The sequence below is a fragment of the Amblyomma mixtum genome, chromosome 3, assembly GCF_055824585.1.
Source record: "Amblyomma mixtum isolate Tamu chromosome 3, ASM5582458v1, whole genome shotgun sequence".
In the NCBI taxonomy this organism is placed as follows: Eukaryota; Metazoa; Arthropoda; class Arachnida; order Ixodida; family Ixodidae; genus Amblyomma; species Amblyomma mixtum.
In genome coordinates, this window is record NC_143014.1 from 38,382,202 (window position 1) to 38,399,461 (window position 17,260).

Below are 17,260 nucleotides of genomic sequence, written 5' to 3' on the forward strand. Positions count from 1 at the left end.
CCACGCTCATAATATACGAATAACATTCTTCGTAAAATAACAATCAGAAAACAGGCGCCACGCGCAAGTCCGGTTTCACAAGGATCACTTAGTTCGCGTACTAAGCTGAAGGCCTTCGAAAAGAAAACACGGAAGATGCATTTTATTTCGCTTAGCTAAAAAAAAACTTTTTGAGCGACCGCTCTCCACAGTGTGCATGCAAGCACCTCAACATAGCTAACAGCGCTACAACTTGACTACGGCATACAACTTAAACGTAACAACTTAACATTTGTATAATGACTCCTAACAATACTAAAACATTTGTATAGCAAAAAACAACTAGAAAATATGTTAAGATAAAAGTTTCGAATAACCAGACCAAGCAGGTGGTATTACGCACATGCACACCAGAAGCCTCAATCAACTCTGCGTGAATGCTACAAGGGCGACAACAGCGCAGTATAACACAGCAAAGCTGTAAGGCATGCCGTATACTCAGGCACTCACCTGTCCTGTGTTGTTACCCTGAGCTCATGCTTATGTGCTTGTCATGAGCAGCGCCCCTAAAAGTGCTAGTGATCAACTGTTGATAATAAAGTTTTCTTGGCACTATATATGAATGGCTGGCACAAGCCAAGAGGTTTACTTTCTAAGCTCTGTTAGTTGAAGCTCATCACTATTAGCTGGAATGGCCGGGAAGAAGCCCTTGAACAGTGTTTAAATTAATTGCTTGAAGTATGCTTATGTTGGTCAGGAACGTTACATTAGCGTTATAGTAATGTTTGAGCTAATGTTATAAGTCATTATTCCACATACATTTCTGAAGCATGCTTCCAATAGTAATGAGGAGTTCTTCCTAGCTTCCATTATAGCTAGTCACTTTTTTAATGATGAGCATGAATTCTTAGTGGTATAAAAAGCTTCATGTGCTGAGTATTCAATGTTACACCAGTGCTTCTTTCTAATGCTAATTTCCAATTCTATATGGAACATTGCATAAATTTTTGAACATAAAAGTACACTACATGCCAAGCTAGTTTTACTTATGTTCTATTACATGTGATGATGTCGTTTCTCCTGTAACGTTATATATAAGTTTTGAGCGCAACAAATAGGTGCTATGTCAAGTTTTAACGTTGGCTTAACGTAATTCTACAACACATAACGTTATTTTAACATCGATAACAAATTATATAACGTTTTGTGCTACCTGGGGGAGCCTGATCCTGACAGTGCAGAAGCAGATCGTTTGTTAGAATAATCGTAAGCTCAAGAGACCACTGCGCTACTATCTGTCACAGCATATTGCCACACTGTTCCTCAGAGTGTTTTGTCGAGCCCAGTAATGCGAGAGGTGGATCCAGTTCATCAAATAGAAAGTATGTTGAACGAACGCGTGCGAAATTTTGCATGATATGGCCTTGTATATTTCAGCTCATTCCTGCTGACGGCGTCCGAGACACCTGAGCTCCTGTGCAAAGTTTTCAGTCTGACCTTCGCCAGAGCTTATTAGTCGAGCGTCGCAGAGCTCTGAACTATACGCTTCGAGCAAAGTGCACAGTTTCCCCTTGGAAGTCGAAATAATAGCGCGGGAAAAATAATGCCTTCGTAATAACTGAGGAATCACGTGCACGTACGTTAATTTTCATATTTCATACGGTGTCAAGCGCCGGATGACAGCATTCTTAGCCTGATTCTTCACAGCGCAACTCACAACACACAGCACATAAAGGTAGAAGGGAAAAGCGCTAGTTCCGTCTACCTTTATTTGTTGTGTGCTGTGCATTGCGCTATGAAGTATCGGTCTTTAACCATGAGTCCCCAAAGCAAACGCTGCTAAAATTCTTAGCGTTCCTCCTTGCAGACAAAATACGCGTGCCCTGAAAAGCGATCTGTCTGACGATACTAACCTTATTATCAACGCGAGGTGACAAAGAATTTCATGGTCCGCCAAGATCGTGCTGAACTGAGAAAACGAAAAAGCAAAAAAAAAAGGACTCCACTGAACGCTGACTCGTTTGGGAGAAAAATCGAGTTGATCCGGCAGTCAATAAAAAATGACTGAAAAATAAAAGGGCGGGGCCATTTTCCCACCACAGTATTAGTATTAGAAGGAAACGAGCAAATCGGTTAAGTAAAAACTTTTGAACTCTTAACACACCTTCGGTGGGTTTGCACAACGCTGTTGTAGCGTCCGCCATCCATTTATGTACTACGAAAGGCGGAACAGTGTTTTTCAGGAGTACGCCAGCGCTCCGGCCGCCGTCGAAATTGTTGCCGAACTTACACAATCAGGAGGCGTGGAATGGCGGCGTGATAACGTGGCTATAGTGTGGCCAAAGAGGACGGCGCCAAAACACTCGCTATGAAGCGCCCAGACTCTTTTTAAAGTATCTTGGACTCTCTCTCTCGCTCCCTTCTTGCGCCCTATCCTTCATCCCTTGGCCGCCGCGGTGTGTGGTTATGGTGCTCGGCTGCTGACCCGAAAGACGCGGGTTCGATCCCGGCCGCGGCGGCTGGAATTTCTTTGGAGGAGAAATTCTAGAGGCCCGTGTACTGTGCGATGTCAGTGCACGTTAAAAAACCCCAGCTGGTCGAAATTTCTGGAGCCCTTCACTACGGCGTCTCTCATAGCCTTAGTCGCTTTGGGACGTTAAACCCCATAAACCAAACCAAACCTTCATCCCTTCCCTCACTGCGCGGTTCGGATGCTCAGCATGTGTGAGAAAGTTACCGCATCCTTCCTTTCCTCACAAACTCTTGGCATACACAACTTTAGTAAGATCGCAGCTAGAATATGCCGGTATCATCTGGAACCCGTATCAAGCATATCTTGCTGAGAAGCTGGAATCTCTTCAAAATAAGGCAGCTAGGTTTATCGCAAGGAAATACGCTCGCTAGCATCACCGATATTAAATCATCGCTAAATTTAAGCGCACTTGAAAAGCGAAGTGTCACCCTGATAAGTCACTTTCACAGGCTTTATCACAGTCCTTCGCCCTTCACAGAATCTCATATCAAACCAGCAAATCGCATTTTCCCCCGATTAGACCACTGCTTTAAAGTGCAACCCAAGATCGCTCACACCAAACTTATGCGCAATTCGCCATTGTTCCTTGCCATTTACCATTGGAATAAGCTGCCCGCAGAAATCGTTTCAGAAAAAAATTACGACGCATTTGTTAGCAAACCGAAGTGCTTACTCAATGCTTAGTTATTCTTATTACACTGTTGCTAGAATTGAGTTTTGTCTCCTGCATTGTGGTCTATGTGTGCGTGTGTTATCAAGCCTTTCATTGACCCAGTTATGTTCACTCTTTACTAGAGCGCGTTTGTTTATGCTTTTCACATTTTCAGGTTTCAAATTTCACTTTGTTATGTACTTACTACATTGACTATGGGTTTTTCAACCCCTCTATGTAATGCCTGTAAAGGGCCTTTAGGGTATGTGGATAAACAAATCATTATTTATTATAATTTCTCTTCAGGCTCGCATTTTAGACGTACTTGTATACCACTGCATCGCTGCATTAATGTCGTCGTATCCTCTTTCCAAGTTCTATTCTTGTGGAATATTGCTAAATACTATTATTTATCAGAACTAAAGGCAAAAAGGATGCGGTGAGTGAATGACAGAATTGGAGAGCTCACCTGAGACAGCAACGTCACCTGCCACGGAAATCTTTCACGTGTAGTGTACTCGGTAATCCCGGTCTGTCCCGAGACTTGGCCTCCTGCAGTTAAAGCTTCGGCGTCGCACTGGTCGCTCGAGCAGGAAGGCGGGGGGGCCTGTCGTCGCCCTGAAACGTCGCCTGCATCAGCAATGGGAGCTGAACATGGCGCGCTTTCCGCGCCAGCACTCTCCAACGAAGACGGCTGCGGACGTACCGCGCATGCGGGCGAATGCATCGTCCGCTCTTTTTTCCCCGCCTAGACACGTCGGTTCTGCCCCTGTGAGGAAGTCTGCCCGCAGTCTCAAAATTTTGGTCTCAGGGGCAGCGCCCAGAGGGGCTGTTACACTTCGTCTTCATTTCGCCGGCGACGAACCGCAGAGCACCCGCGATGTGGATACTTCAAAGTTCCGTTTCTTCTTCGCGCTACTTGCCGGCTCATAGCGGCAGTATATAGTGAAATTGAGAGCAGAACTGAAAACAGCACTGTGAGGTTCATGCAGTGTATATAACGCACAGAGACAGAACCTACATCTGTGATCACTGATCGGGTGATTCGTTCTAGTGGGGTACATAAGTAAGCATACGGGGACTGCCGAACGATGTGCAAGTTACCAAGTGTTTAATTAATTTTTATTTGTTTGCTGAGCAATATGTATACACTTAATACGCACACAATTATAAAGAACTGTAGGAGATTCCAAGAACGAAAATAAGGAATCACCACGGGGACCTGTAACGGAGGGCACATAAAATGGGTATGCATTCGAGCCCGAATATACCGAACCCGGATATTTCAAATTATTAGCTATAACAGACACACAGATTGTACGCTTGAAAATCCTGTGTAAAAGTATAGGAAAGTCGCACAGTATACTTAACTCAAATTTCGCCTTTCGTTTCATATCCGTGCCCATACATGGTGGCGCTTCTGCAAACGGCGCTCATCGATCACTTTTCGCGCGCGCGGAGATGGTACTATAGAGAAGGGTCTGCTGAGCGGCCCTGGGCACTTGCTGGCAGCTCTAGCGCTGTGATACCGTGCGACGAGGGAGTGCTTGAGGGATGCTTTCGATTTCTCGTACCCGTTTTCAGTGCCATGTCGCTATCATGCGGTCAAGCGAGGCTAAATAATTGAAGCCTAGCGCCGACTCTATCCTGGTGTGCTTCGCTCGTTTCGCTGTCGAAGGTGTTGCTGAAATCAACTTTACCTTAATTTTAAAGGGTGATTATTCTATCTATAGTGTTTTTGTAGCAGGATTATGCGTCTTATGATAGGCAGTGGCTCGTTCCAAAGAACCGTACGGTGCGGCTCCGATGCTAAGCAGGTTAGGCCTAGCAATGCCTAGCGAGTGGTGCGCTACGAGCGCGACATCGGGCGGCACGTCGCTGCAAGAGGCACATCACTAGCGTGGTTGTAATGAATTCGTGCTTCCAGGATGTAGATAAGCTTTTGTAATGCCTTTTTTATATATCGAATTATGGATATACAGAACTATTTCATGACCCCCTTCGGCCTCGATATATCCAGGTTCGACTGTAACCCGCCTCAGAGACTCCAGCCGTTCATCTGCCCACACAGCGGCCCGCAATCCCGATCCAGACCTTCTGATAGAGGCTCGACACCATGCACGAAGGGGTTCGACCGCGATGTGTTAATACTTCCTGTGGTCGTCATATGCTATCGTCCTTCAAAACGGACGTCATTAAAGGGATGGAGATTCCAAATTTTTGGTTGGCTTGCGTATTTCCCCAGGACGAATGATACGTGCTCCGTGATTTATATATGCACGGTAAATAATTTATTATCGCATAATTTACACTGCGCGATTTCGGTTTCGGTTTCTGGGCACTGGGGTGTGATAAAACGTCACTCCCAAGGAAGAGCAGCAACCCTGGTCACGTTGACACCATAGAGAAAGATATTGTTCTATGTTGACACACGCACCGCTGCGTCGTCTGCTCTCGTACACATGCTGTGCATACCAGTGCCTTTCGAAATGCCAACCGGTGCTGCGATATGCTGAGCAAAGCCAAGCGGGCGAAGGGCGACACCGAGTTCAGAAACCAAGCGGTTCGCTCGGGCCGTCGGCATACCGTGTATGCCAACGCGGTTCCTGCGTTGTATTTAGCTTTGCAACTCTACGCCGACGCCGATGCTCGGCAGACGCCTGTGTCGGTGGCCCGTAGCCGACAGCGCCTGTTAGTCGGCCGATCCCCTGCTTACAGCGACACGATTCTCAATTTTCGTACCAACAAATACCCGTCGGTGTCTCTACTACACTCCGCCCGCGAAGCCGCGCTGCGAGACTGCCTCCGGGTCCCGTGACTGTTGATTACGATACCTGCTGCTCGCTTTTTTTTCTGTTGCTTGTATCGCGAACAGTCAGTGTATTCGCTAAATGAATGCCTTCACAATAAATCTACAGGATTCGGCATTTACCGGGCGAGTACGGAATTCCCCCAGGAATGCGCCCGTGACGACGACTGCACCTCAGGGCTACATTGCTGCCTATAGGCAGCGAGTGCGCGTTCGTTCGGCATTAATTCTAAAGCTACGGTCTACTCAGGATGAACAATCTCTTCTTTTTTTTTTGCACCGGTTGCACATTTGCTTGCTTACGCAGTGCGATAACTCAGCAAGAATCGCCGATGAAAGTGAGCGCCAGCCTAGGGTACACTTCATAGTCGGATTGCTGACATATAAACGTTGGCTGAGAAAAAAACAGCGCAGGAACAGGGACACAAGAAAAGAAGACGACGGGACAGGCGCTGACTAGCAACTGAAGGTTTATTGCACGGAACACGAAAAAATATACCCTACAAACAACCAGGAGCACGCATGATCGACGCCAACAACACTGATAAGATGTCACAATCAGCCATAATGTTCAAGAAACGATATCTCACAGTCATGAACAAGGACGGATGAGGTGCTTACGCATGTGTCGCGGTTTTTCTGAATATGAAATGATTCGCTAATTTCCCTAGTTAATCTATCTTTGTGATCGTACAAGACCTTTGTGTCGTTAAAAAGTGGAATACATTTTGGGCAGCAGGCGCGGAGGTGTTACTACCACATTCTTTGTAGTGCAAGGCTAGGTTCGAGGAAGGGGCCCCTTTCAAAGAGGTGTTGTGTTCAAGCAGGCGGGAATTTAGGCATCTTCCCATTTTCAATTCATTTATTTATTTTGTGGTGTTGATCAATTTAGAATATTACTGAATATGTTATCGGACGCGTAATTCGGAGGTCGTGGGTTCGGTTCCCACCGGCGGCATGTGGTTGTTTTTTTTCTTCTGCTTTTCTAATCAATTAGCTTTAAGCGATAGCATATTCAGTAATATTCTAAACTGATCAACACCACAAAATAAATAAATAAATAAATAAATAAAAAAATCCCCTGTGTCCCTTGGTTTCTGTGGCTGTTGGCTTCTCATATTTATAACGAGCCCCTCATTCCTCTTACCTTGTTTGCTTATATATATATATATATATATATATATATATATATATATATATATATATATATATATATATATATATATATATATATATGCCCTCCAGTCATTTGCCCTCCTTCCCTCTCTCCAAGAGTACACAGTCTATTCAGACTCACAAGCCGCTATACACCACATACAGAAACGCACCCTGACCCCTTCTCTCCAACAGGAGGTCGAACGAGCGGTCTCCGCACTGCAGCCTTCCATCGTTTTCCTCCGCTGGGTCCCTGGGCATTCAGGGATTGACGGCAATGAGCTGGCCCATCAGCTCGCCCGCGACACACTTTTCCGGGCACCGTTGATCCCCTGGCCCAAGCCCTCGGAGGACGGTGGGAGACTCACTCTTCGCCGCACCATAAAAGAGGTCTACCTTGAGCTCCGCCTCGACAAACGCCTTTACCCTCCCCCTCATCCATCACTCACGGTGCTGGAGTCTCGCCTTCTTCGGCACATTCAGATGAATGCAGTTATCACCCCGTCCCGCCTCTTCCTCTATCGCTATCGATCGGACCCTTCCTGTCCCAACTGCCCCTGTATCTATGCGGACCTGGCCCATTGCCTCTTCTATTGCCCGGCTGCTCAGCAGTCGGGTTCCTTCCCCCCACCCTCTCTATCCATCACCACCTGGCTCGACTGGCTTGGCGCTGAAGGGGAAGAAGAACAGCGGCTTCTGGTCGCCCAGGCGGTCGAAATGCTCGGCCTATAAATTTTGGTCGAATAAAAGTCTTTTACTACTACTACTATATATATATATATATATATATATATATATATATATATATATATATATATATATATATATATATATATATACACACATACATACGCAATTGAGAAACGCTTCATTTAGGTAAACATTTATTGCGAGTCGACGATTCGGACAGAGCCTGTCATATATATATGTGTGTGTGTGTCTGTGTGTGTGTGTGGGTGTGTGTATACACCCAAAACACACAGAAAACTATTTACAGAGCACCTAGGTAGACGCTACGTGGCACAAAATTGATAGAAACATAACAGAACTAAAAGACCGGCAAGGATATACAGCGCATCAGGAAAGGAAACCAATCCGGTAAGAAGTCCAATTCTTTGTAAATGTCTGTTACCTGCAGCAACATTCGGCTAAAATGAATTCTGGGCGAAACGTTGCGGTCTTGCATGCGCGTTTTCCAAAGGCCATGAAGTCCAATCAGAAGAATCATATCATAGGGTTTCGAGTCAGGTTGGGAAACAACAAGGTAGCGCACACTGTAGGAATTTAGGAGAAAATCTTTCTGTAGCGTCCTCTGCAGCACATCCCAAAACAAAATCGCGTCTTTGCAGTCTATAAAACAATGTTTAATTGTTTCAGGCACATTGCACAAGCGGCAGTTTACAGAAGACACAAAAATGTTTTTCCTATCGAGCCACGTGTTGACAGGTGGAGTTCCGGTGTGTAAATTATAGAAAAATGTTGTGGTGCAAGGAGAAATTGGCATTTTACGCACTCGCTTTAAAACATCATGACCCGTGAGCCCAAAGTAGACAGAACGATACAGCGGGGGCGGGAAGGGCGTCGTTATAAAATCCCTGTACAAATTTTTGCGCGAAACAGAATATAAGTACTCATTTGAAAACCGAACTGTCAAAAATCGCACGGAGGCATACACTTCCAGCATAAAGCCTAGTAAACAGGGGTGTTCAGTAAAATTGGAAGAAACTACTAAGTTTGGAAGTAGAGTCATGAAGTTAACCTGCAAGAATGCTCTAATAATCGGATGGGAACAATCACGAAAAGAGAAGAAACGGGCAACCAACTGTCTCACATACAGGTGCTCTAGGCCCAGTCCTCCTGCACAAACAGGCCTGACAAGGTTATCACGCCGCATGGGCTCAATTAGAAGTCTAAATAAACGTCACAAATATACGATGGAAACGCTGCATGTAATGTCGGGCGCAGTGAAGAACCTGGAGTACGTAATGAATTCTTGTAGCCAGAAAGGTGTTGGAAGCCTGGGATGGACCAAAAATTGAAAGCCGATGCGGGACAAAAGTCTGAGCATAACGCTCAACGGCCGGAACTCGCTCTCTCTAGTAATGGGCACATGATATGAAGACACCAAGTGGAACACCAAGATATTTAGGAGGCACAAAAGACCATTCTAATCCAGCGTAGAGGGGCGGAGTTGTGCCCCATGAACCAAAACATAGGCTAGAACTTTTGGAGTGATTCAGTTGAGCACCAGAAACGATGCGAAAGCGATCTATCGTGGACAACACATCATCAATGCTGGGATTTTCAATGCAGAAAAATGCAAGATCGTCAGTATATGCTAGCAATTTGACTTCATTACCCAAAACAGGGAACCCATGGATGTTACTGTTACGCAAAACACTCAAACAAAGGCGTCTCTCATAGCCTCAGTCGCTTTGGGACGTTAAACCCCAATAAACCAAACTCAAACAAAGCTGTTCCAGGTAAAGAGCAAAAAGCAGAGGAGACATCGGACAGGCGGAAGAGCGGATTGGCACGGGGTTCGAGAACTGGCCATTAATAATTAATTGTGTTGAACAGTTGCTGTAGCAAAGTTGCACCCCCTTAAGTACAGTAGACCCCACGTTTGCTCGGTCTAGAAGTGAAGACAGAAATGAATGGCGAACACGGTCAAATGCTTTCGCAAGGTCGATCTGAAGCAAAGCAAGCTGCTCATGAGAACTGGAGGAATATTCAAGAATTGTACGCGCAGTGCGAACATTACTTTGAATGGAGCGGCCTCTCAAACCGCATGTCTGGTGAGATCCAATGAGTACCGATATTGCGAATTGCAGGCGATTTGATAAGACTTTAGCAAAAATCTTGTAATCCACATTTGCCAATGTAGTGGGCCTATAACCTTCTACGGAGCGCAGTTTTCCTTCATCAGTAGTTTTCGGAATTAGCACTGTGTGACTTTTTGTAAAAAACTGAGGGAGGGCTCCTATATCGAACCCCACCGTGAAGACCCGCAGCAGGACAGGAGTGAGAATAGATTTAAAAGCATCAATTGCATGTTCTACCTCTTCCTGCGTGAAAGAGCCGCTAATAACAGAAAAATCGTCTTCTTATAAAGGGCTCACTAAGGTGCTGAAATACGCCAAAATTTCCGAATTATGCGTATCAGGAGAAGCACTAAACAAGTCTGTGTAATAATCCACAAATACGGACATCACCTCATTTGTACTGGCAAGCTTATGGTAGGGCGAGAGCGAATTGATCAATAACTCGAAGTGGTAACAGTGTTGGTCAAATGTGAGAAAGCTGTACTGCTTTTCTTGTAGCCGTATGGCTGCGCTTGGGTGGATGTCAATGAGTCATTACTTTCCTTGGTAATAGCGTAGACTTAACTATGTTATCATACAGGCTCATTGTCTTTATTTTTTGAGGATGAGGTTGGGCTCCATACACATTAACGTAGCTCAGATTTACTGCCTGATCACTTAGACCGTATAAATATGTGAGCGATGTTTGATTACCACGGTGTGACGTTAGCACGAGATCAAGAATGTTATAATTTACTGAGGGTATCGCCTTGTGTGGGCGGAGACCAGTTGTGTTAAATGAATGAACATTGAGAACAAATTGGAGTAACGATAGATTACCGCGTTCTGATAATAAAGACGCGACTGTCAGTGAAAACGGAGTGTTATAAAAGCGAGAAGAGGTCAGAAATTATTTCAGATGGATGAAACCAATGTTTCAAAGACTTGTGCGATATGGCAGTACCCTCCGTGTCCAAGGCATGAGGCAGGGCGCGCTGTCAGAAAACGAGCGTCGTACACGTCTCTGCTGAAGCTCTCGCGGCGACGAAACCACCTTCGGCGTCCTTGTCCCGCCCGTCGTCTGCAGTCGTAGAGCAGCAGCCAGCCGGTTGGCCCTTTGCTCAAGTGTCGCTGCCACGTTCGTATGAGACCGACGGCAGCTGTTTCTTCGTTCAGTTGTCGCTGGATTAAACGTCGCAGTTGCACTTGGGAAGAGCAAGTCATTTCACCTTTTTGTTGCGGAAGCAACACTACGCTAGGTGTGAGCAATTTCGCGGAGCCCCGGAGAGCCCCAACTAGGCATGCGCGAGGAGAGAGTGTGAGACAGTTACTGCGTAATTTCCTTTCCTCAAATACAATTTTCATTTTCTTCATTACGGCCCCTCTTTCTTCTTTCACTCCGACTTCCTCCTTCCTCTACAAACGGATGATGGGTGTCCACCGAGATGACAGAGAATTACTGCACCATTTCCTTTCCTCAAAAAGCGTTGGGTTCAAAGGTGTTTCCAACGGGCAAGGCATCGCACCGAACGGGCGGTGGCGTTCCGTGGACTCCCTGGCAGCGCTACAGCACGCTGTCGCGTTCCACTCCTAAAGGCGAAGCTTAAGCGTCATATATTAGCAGTTAATTAGTATTTAGTCATTAATCAGTAATTAACCATTAATTAGTAATTTGTCATTACTTAGTAATTAGTGCTTAGTTATGTGTGACGTCATCCAGTGGTGACGTCAACAGTGCCACAGATGCAGTCAAAGTGGTGCTGAGCTGAAAACGCTTTCGCTCTACGCACTTTGGACAGTAGAATTATTATGTATACATATTGCTGTTTCGTGTATTCTCTGGTGCTTCTTTGATGTGCTTGTTTTTAAAATTGTATAAACTCTTGTGTTGCCTCCCTGTCAATAATTAGGATTGTAGACTCGTCAAGCTGCCCAAGGGCAGCTTTTTTCTACGATTCCTCCATCTGTAGTGTTAGATGGGAAATAAACTTTGAAAGTGCACCCTGCATGAGATGCCGCCGCCGCTGAGATTGCCGGGCCGCTGCTTCCGCAATTCTACTCGGGATGGCCATTGGTAAAACCACAGCCAATTTTTGTTACCTATACCCACTTCGGTTTTCAAAGCAGGAAACGGCACTTAAAAGGGTCTTGTCATTTGTCATAAAAAATAAAAATGATGGACGATTTGCGTAGTTAGGCCAAATGCGAATTAGGCGCGCTAGCAGTTCGGTTTTTTCTTCGGTTCAGGTGTTCGGATCCATAATGGGTTAATGCCCGTATATGCGGAATTGGTCATTCTCTGCATTCATAGATCGGTAAAGCTATGCGCCACTGCCCTTCTACGACAGGTGCTGCCATCGGGGGGTTGGTTGCGACCCAGGTTGCTCTTCCCGAGCAGCCTGTCACAGTTAATTGAACTGCTGGCTGCCACAAAACCGGCTTCAGACAAACACACAACGGCTAAATGTGGGGAATGGCCGCTATAAGTGCTAGCGCGCTATAAAATGTCGACTCAGTTCGCAGTTAAAGCTCACCAGAGTGCCGATATGCTCGGACTGCTAAATGACGCGAGAAGAAATAGGAATCATACGCAATTGGCTAACCATTTGCTGAATGGCGCAACCGCATGCAAACAACGCGCTTAACGCTCACGGACGCATTGGCAGCGCAGCGCGCACATCGATGGGTTCGTTATATCTCCTTTAAAAGTAGTCTCCGTATCGGCCTTGAGCTGAAAAAAGTAAAAGCGTAGGGACGTGCTCTGAACGAGGATGGACAGCATGGGCAGCCGCCGTTGGTCAGCTGTTATCACTGCAAGCGGTGCTGTCTGCGAAGCGCTGCTCCTGTGACCGCAAAAAAGAGAGGACACTCGCGCGGAAAGTAAACCGTGACAAGCTCGCGAGGGGTGACGGCGCGGAAGACACGAAAGACAAGTCTCGTATAATTATCGAGGCGGTCAATACACAATCCCCGCCGCCCCACTTTCTTCTTCGCAACGAACGCGGCCCGAACACTGTCCGAAAGCCCCCCGGAGATTGAGATTTGCTCCGAGGAGAATCGTATCTTCAGCCACTTTCTAACTTCTCAACGTTTCTTTATCCCCGCCTTTTTTTTTCCCCCCGACTTCTTTCATAGTCCGCGCCGCATATATAACCCTCCATACGAAACAAATTTGAACGATACAAGAGGGCAAAAAAGTTCTCGAAAAGAGTGCTCCAGGCAGCGGCGGGGAAAATGCGAGCGCGCCCTGCTTTGCCTGCGACAGTGGCTCCTCATGCATTTCTATGACTCGGAGGCAATCTCTCCCGGGACGAGATCGTCCCCGAAGCACCGGACGACAAGAACGCAGAGAGGGAGAGGAAGAAAAAAAAAACGAAATAGAAACGTCGGGAGCTTCAGGGGTAGCGGCAGAAGAGGCCGCGGACGGGGGGCTCGCGTTTGCGGGGCTACGGGGTTACTCCCTTTCGCCCAGTGCCCCGGCACGCTCGAGAGGCTCTAACGAAGCCGGCACCTTTTGGCGGTTGATAATGCTTTCGGGCTTACGCTGCTGCAAGGCCAACGACCTTTCGCTCCGGAGAAAGCCAGCCATTTTGCAGGTCAAACCTCGCGCTGCCGTCGACATGTGGCGGGGTCCCCTTCCCATATTGCTGCTGTTGACCTTTTGTCGCTCGTTACTTGCCCGGCTTCTTGAAATGAGCTTCGCGCAGAATCTTAGGCCGTTTTCTTAGTGACAGGCACTGGAAAGGCTTTAGTCTTCGCGAGGACCTAACTTTCGCAATCTGCAGCGAATGGCTTATAATGGCCTTTTTCCCTTTGAACAATTCGCGCTGTCACACCAATGAAATTTGAATGTCCAGGTTCTTCGCTTCCTTTGATATGACTTGGTGCAGAATCAGGTAAAAGGTGCATTCATTTTATTGGAACTCGTGAAAATACAGTCTTCACTATTAATACGTCAAAACAAAAGGAGGAATTCATGGCTATTTGAAGCGATTTACAAACACGTTTACGCGCAGTACCGCTCTACAGCGTACTCTGCTTTCTTCGCGAATTAATAGTTCTATATCAACGCGACAATGCGGCGCGGGCTCTTTAGGTAGCCTGCAAACCTCACGTATAGCGTTACAAAGGAGCTCTTTTTAACTAATATGAAGGTATGAACGCCCCACTGCTGTGGCTCAGCGGTTAGGGCGCTCACTTGCTGATCTCAAGGTTGCGAGTTCGACCCCGGCCGCGACGATCGTATTTCAGTGGAGGCGAACGCAAGACGCCAGTGTACTGTGAGATCTCAGTGCGCATTAAAGAACCCCGGGTGGCCGAAATTAATGCGGAGACCTCCACTAGGGCGTTCCTCTTGGCCCATGTCGCTTTGGGACGTTGGGACACTGAGGAGAAATTGAAGTTGGCTTGTATCGATAGAATACCAGTTCCTAACCACAAAGACACAACTCTTGCTGAAAACAAAGCTCTTGTAAGGTAGAAAAGAGCAAGAACTAAAATACAGGTATCGTAGGCACAGGCCAATCGCGCAAGTACGAGCGTGATGACGAAACAGGAGAGAAGGCACCATGGATCTCTGAGGCTGACAAACGTGCATGGAGGTTACGCGTTTGATCGATATTGCAGTATATAAGTTTTGTTCTGAAACCGCTATTGCACTTTTATCACACGACGAAGAAGGAAAAAAGACGACCTGAATGTTGGAAGTCAAAGAAAACTTTTAATTGGCGGCGCCACAGGCGGCGAGCTGAATTTCGGTATGTTTTGTGGTGCTTCGCGGCCCTGCGTTTTACGTGCCCGCATGGTTTCGTTCGTGCCTCGATTTACTAGGGCGGAGCAACAGATGGTCTCCGATTGCCTCTGTAGGTGCTCCTCTGACGAAGTTCGCGCAACGGCATGCACCTGCGACAAGGAAAAAAGAGCTGTTATAGCTAATGTTCCACGCGCCTCCACGTTAGCAAACGCACCGCTCGGCGTGTTCAGCTCGGCTACATAACCAGCTTTACGAGGACTATTGGTTTGGTTTACAGGGGTTTAACGTCCCAATGCGACTCAGGCTATGAGGGACGCCGTAGTGAAGGGCTCCGGAAATTTCGACCACCTGGGATTCTTTAACGGGCACTGACATCGCACACTACACGGGCCTCTAGAATTTCGCCTCCATCGAAATTCGACCGCTGTGGCCGGTATCGAACCCGCGTCTTTAGGGTCAGCAGCCGAGCGCCATAACCACTGAACCATCGCGGCGGACTACTACGAAGACTATTATTACAAGGGTAATGACCGATTCTGATGATATGTAGCAAATTCTTTTTCCAAAATGTTTCCAACGATCGCATCGAAGAGTTAAGACTCCCATAGGATAACAAATGGGAAACGCTCTTGAAAAAAATAAATTCGACTGCTGTCGGGTGTCTGGGGATATATCGATTGTAAGAGTGAAATCTTACATTATATAAAAAAATTCGTTCATAAGAGGCTTCCCGCTCACAAATGCTTCTGCCCAGCATTGCTGGGTACGTTAGTCCTGATTGTATCTGCGTTCATGCACATCGCTGCGTATATAGGTATAATCATCATGAGTACCTCATCTCTCATTATCTGTAAATAGTGGTTCACGTCAAATTGTGATTATTTTCTCGCTCAGAGATATGCCACGTGCCCTGTTCATTACCTTGTCTCCTTGCCGTTCTGGTCACTTCTCGCCTTTCCTATGTTAGTGTCTAATAAAACTTTTTCTATTCGACTGTATTGCGTTCACTCCAAGAACGGGAATACCGGGCTGCTTTGCCTCGCTTGACTATGTGGAGGCTTTCGATCGCCTAGAGCCCCGCTACCTACTCGGCGTTTTCGGGGCTTTTTGGTTTCCCGCAGGACTTCGTGGCCCGCATCGAGCTTTTGTACACGGGCCTCTCCGCCCGCATGCTTGTGAAAAGCGCCCTCAGCGCTCCATTCAGCCTAACACGCGGTATTAGGCAGGGTGTCCTCTGCTGTTTGTGCTATGTATCGACCCGTTCCTACGCCGCACTGCAGATAGCCCGTCCGGGCACGTCTTCCCGGTGCCTGGCTAAGGCCAGCGCAGATGACCTGTCCCTGTTTCTGAAGGACGAGAACGGTTGCGCACCGTTTTTACGGCCTTTTCGCTCTTACAGTGAAATATCAGGCGCCGTACTGAACGGGGGCAAGAGCAAGGCGCTCCGTTTCGGCGCATTCGCGTAGGATCTGCGAGGCGACGGGGAGTGAGTTTCGGCAGTTTTTAAATGGAGTTTCTCGGTCTCAATGCGCCCCAAGTCCCTACTGGAGTACAAGAAACACCATTTTGCGTCATCCGCCCCGCCACCTAGCGTCTCGTATATGCTTCTGCAGGTCAGTCGTCTGATAAAGGCGCTTAGTGACGACCCCTTGGTTAAAATCCTCGCTGGATCTCTGCTCACACCTGCTGCGTCACGGGCGCCTGCCGCGGTACAAGATATCGGCTTGTCGCTGTTTTCCGCTACAGTAACCTACATAATTGAACTGCTCCTGTGAGGCCTCTAGTGCTCTAACCATACCTGACCTTCCTTTGTTAGTGTCGCCACCCCGTTACAGCCCTCGCTTAGGCCTAATTCTTACAGCTTCTTTTCAGTGTAGTTCTCGCGGTGTGTTGCAGCAGATTATAGTGCGTTGCATGAACAAGGAACTGGGATGGAACATAGTTTAAACGCCGAGCTCTTGACTGAACCGATAAGGCAACAGTTTTCCTCAGTCATACTCAAAAGCCAAGCCTCAAAGAAGTAAAAATGAAAGCAAACATTGCCAAACCAAACTGCCTTCATGGGTTATTTCATTTTCAAGTTATCCTGCTCTGCTTTTCAGTCAAATATAGAGTGGTGCATGGCCGTGAAAACTACCTCGCGAATACTTTTCAGTTTTTAAATACTGATTCTAATTTTACATCCCTTTATCTACGAACATAACCAAACAAACGATCTTGTACAGCAAAGGCAGACGACAAGCAGACGACTTCTGTCGCCTCCTCCTACTCCGCCGCTGGGCTTGCAGACAGCGAAAAGAATGCGTGACGCGGGGTTACGGCGGCCCGCGCAGCTACCGCCCATTTCCGCCGCTGGCACTACTGTTAGAATGAGCCTGAATGAGGTTAAATAAACATAATGCCAATTCTGGGCTCCATTTCTGTGGATAGTAAAAAATTTACTCCCTGGCACTCATAGATACCTCCATTGTCTAAGGGAGTAATTAAAATACTTCCCTTATATGGAGTAAACAAAACCTTTTGGCTGCGCGCTAGAGGATAAGCCATTTACTACGATTTGGGCGTTTTTTTTTTA